The sequence below is a fragment of the Tupaia chinensis genome, unplaced genomic scaffold (assembly GCF_000334495.1).
Source record: "Tupaia chinensis unplaced genomic scaffold, TupChi_1.0 Scaffold000575_1, whole genome shotgun sequence".
Classification (NCBI taxonomy): Eukaryota; Metazoa; Chordata; class Mammalia; order Scandentia; family Tupaiidae; genus Tupaia; species Tupaia belangeri.
The window spans coordinates 469654-473589 of record NW_006160089.1 but is presented as its reverse complement, the minus strand read 5'-3'; the positions used below and the strand labels follow the sequence as shown (position 1 = coordinate 473589).

At 40.4% G+C, this 3936-nt stretch overlaps 1 protein-coding gene across 1 annotated transcript in view; it reads right to left on the bottom strand.

Annotated features, from left to right (window-relative positions):
• The window catches only part of RABGAP1 (RAB GTPase activating protein 1), a 210514-nt gene extending 206578 nt beyond the window's left edge, over positions 1-3936 (bottom strand). The window contains exon 1 of the mRNA XM_006158213.3: positions 3857-3936. The gene's annotated coding sequence lies outside the window, so the exon portion shown is untranslated. The remainder of the gene's footprint in view (positions 1-3856) is intronic.

Genomic DNA, 3936 nt, shown 5'->3' with positions numbered 1-3936 from the left:
GAACTGCTTTTTAAAGCAGTCTATGAGGCCAGCATTATCTTGATAACAAACCCAAAGAACCGCATCACAATAAAATTAGAGGCCAATACCCCTTATGACTATAGATACAAATACCCTTGGGACCAGCAATTAGCATAATGGCTATGTCACTGGACTCCCATGTAGTCGACCACGGTTCAAGTCCAGGACCCGGTGGCTTAAACTCATGCCAGGCGCGTATGCGTGCATGCTCAAGACCATGAGAGGAGAATGGAGGAGAAGAGATTGCAGCGTGGCCATCCCCTCTGGGGGTGATTTCTATCTATCTCTCTCTGTCTGTCTGGTGAGCACACGAACCCTAAAGCAAAAACCTTCCCCCCCCAAAAAAAAATAGATAGATAGATAGATAGATATAGATAGATATAGATACAAATACCCTCAACAAAATATAAACAATTGGATTAAACGCATATTAAAATCATTATTCACCATGATCAAGCTGGATTTACCCCAAAAATGCACAGGTGGTTCAATACAAAATCAATCAATAGTAATATGTCATGGGACCAGCAGTTAACGTAATGGCTATGTCGCTTAACTCCCATGTAGCTGACCGCAGTTTGAGTCCTGGATCCACTGGCTTAAACACAAGCTGGGCGCGTGTGCGTGGGTGCCCAAGATCCCGAGAGGAGAATGGAGGAGAAGGGATTGTGGCGTGGCCATCCCCTCGGGGAGTGATTTCTCACTTTCTATCTCTCTGTCTCTCTCTTTCTGGCACGTGCACGTGCCCTATAGCAAAAAAACTCTCAAAAAAAGAAAATAGTAATATGTCACATTAACTGAAGAAGGGGGCAGGAGAAAACACATGATCATCTCAATTGATGCAGAAAAGGCATTTGACATAATCCACTGTCCAATCATGATAAAACCTCTCAGAAAACTAAGAATAGGGGACCAATAGATGGCACAGTGGTTAACATCACTGGACTCCCAGATGGCCGACTGTGGTTTGAGTAGTGGACATGGTGGTTCGAAATTCATGCTGGGCAAGTGTGTGTGTGCCCAAGAAACTGGCAGGAGAATGAAGGAGAAAGGATTGCAGCTTGGTCATCCCCCCAAGAGTGATTTCTCACTCTCTCTCTCACATACAGTCACTGTCTTTCTCCAGCGACTGCATGTGCCCTAAGGCAAATACCTCTCAAAAAATTTTTTAAAAAGTAATAATAGAAGGAAAATTCCTCATATAATACAGGTATTTATGATGCTCCATAGCTGGTTTAAGATCAAAATCTTTAATCTAACATCAGGAATGAGACAGGGATGTCTACTTTCACAGCTGCTGTTCAAACTTGTACTAGAAGTTTCAGTCAGAACTATTAGAAAAAAAAAAAAAACAAACTAAAATAAAAAGGGTCCAAATTGGAAAAGAACAGAGAAATTGATCTCTTCTCACAGACAATACATCCTACATATAGAAAACTCCAAAGAATCCACAGAGAACTACTAGAGCTAATAAAAGATTTCAGAAACGTTGTAGGGAATGGGACCAATAAAAAACAAATCATTTATTTCTATACACAAGCAATGAACGATATGAGAAGGAAATTAAGGAGGTGTATCAATTTAAAATATTATCTATATTAATTAAATATGGTGAAAACTAGAAAACATTGTTGAGAGAAATTTAAAAAAACCTAAATAAACATTAAGACATTTCACATTTATTCATAGGAAGACTTAAAGTTGTTAAGATATAGGGACAGCAGGTGGCATGCTGGTTAAGGTGCCGGACTCCCACATGGCAACTGCAGATTGAATCTTGGACCTGGTGGCTTGAAAAGTTACCCAGTAGCATGGAAAATCAGTCCTTTCTTTCTGTCTTTCTCCTGTGAGCACATGCACTGGATGGTAAAAACCGAAAGAAAAAAAAATGTCAATAGCACCCAAAACTACAGATTCAATACAATCCTGCCAATGGCCTTTTTTGAAACATTGGAAAAACCAATCCTTATGTTCATGTGTAATTACAAAATATTCTGAATAGCCAAAACAGTTCTGAAACAGAATAAAGTTAAAAGACTCACACTTTGTAACTTCAAAATTTATTGCAGGGGCTAGTAGGTGGTGTGGTGGTTGAGGACGCTGGACTTCCACATGGTCGAATGAGGTTCAAATCCCAGACCTGGCAGCTTGCTTTCTCACTTTCCCTTTCTCTCTCTCACTCTGTCCCTTTCTGGTTAAATTTAAATAAATAAATAAATAAATAAAGCAGTTCAATAAAATAATTCTCAAAAAAAAACTTATTGCAGGGAACCAGCAGTTAGCGTAATGGCTATGTCGCTGGACTCCCATGTAGTCGACCGCGGTTCGTGTCCCGGACCCGGTGGCTTAAAACTCACGCGGGGTGCGTGTGCGTGCGTGTCCAAGATCCCGAGAGGAGAATGGAGGAGAAGGGATTGCGGCGTGACCATCCCCCCTGGGGGGTGATTTCTCGCTTTCTGTCTCTATGTCTCTCTCTGTCTGTCTGGCGAGCCCATGCGCCCTACAGTGAAAATCTCTCAAAAAAAAAAAAAAAAAAACTTATTGCAAAGATACTGTAAGTAAAACATTAAGATACTAGCACAAGGACAGAAATACAGACTAACACAGTAGAAACGGAGCACCCATAAACACTCATATATACTACCAACTGATTTTCAACAAGTATGCCAACCCTGGTCTTTTCAACAAATGATGTTGGGAAAACTGGATAGTCACATGCACAAGAATGAAGTTGAGTACCAGTGGTGAGGGTTACGCCACAATGCAAGAGAACTTAAAGCTACTTACCTATCCACTTATGAATGATTCAAGTAATAAATACCATGCATGTTTTACCATAATCAAAATCAACTCCCACAACCAACAACAAAAAGAAAAGAAAAGAAAAGAAAAGAAAAGAAAAGAAAAGAAAAGAAAAGAAAAGAAAAGAAAAGAAAAGAAACAGTGCGAACTCAGTAAACAACAAAAGAAAAGAAAAGAAAAGAAAAGAAAAGAAAAGAAAAGAAAAGAAAAGAAAAGAAAAGAAAAGAAAAGAAAAGAAAAGAAAAGAAAAGAAAAGAAAAGAAAAGAAAAGAAAAGAAAAGAAAAGAAAAGAAAAGAAAAGAAAAGAAATAGAAACGGAGCACCCATAAACACTCATATATACTACCAACTGATTTTCAACAAGTATGCCAACCCTGGTCTTTTCAACAAATGATGTTGGGAAAACTGGATAGTCACATGCACAAGAATGAAGTTGAGTACCAGTGGTGAGGGTTACGCCACAATGCAAGAGAACTTAAAGCTACTTACCTATCCACTTATGAATGATTCAAGTAATAAATACCATGCATGTTTTACCATAATCAAAATCAACTCCCACAACCAACAACAAAAAGAAAAGAAAAGAAAAGAAAAGAAAAGAAAAGAAAAGAAAAGAAAAGAAAAGAAACAGTGCGAACTCAGTAAACAACGGTTGGCAAGGAAAAGGGCTCTAAGTAATACTCATGTTTTCTGGTCAGGAGGAATTAGTGAATGACATTCAATACAAGAACTACAGAAGATGAGCAGAAGCAGGTCTCGAGATGACCTTGTGATAATTAAAAAGTACATAAACATTGCGACAACCAATGGGAGATCCCTCTCACGCAACCGGCTCTGGAGCTGGCAAGAGATTCGTGAGCGGTCAGTATGTGGCAGGTAACGGACGCCGTGGGAAGGCGTAGGGAGAAGGAAGAACTCCGAGGCAAGATTCCTGTTATCTTTGGACCACTATTCAAAAGCGAGGGAGGCAAACGCCTTCTGGCTTCTTGGGCGCTCATCGGGCGAGCCCACACGCTCCGGCGAGAAGACTTACCAAGGCTTCAGCGCGGAGTGCCCTCCAGGCCCACGCAGGCAGCAGAGTCGAGGCCACGCTCCCGACAAGCCGCCGCGGAC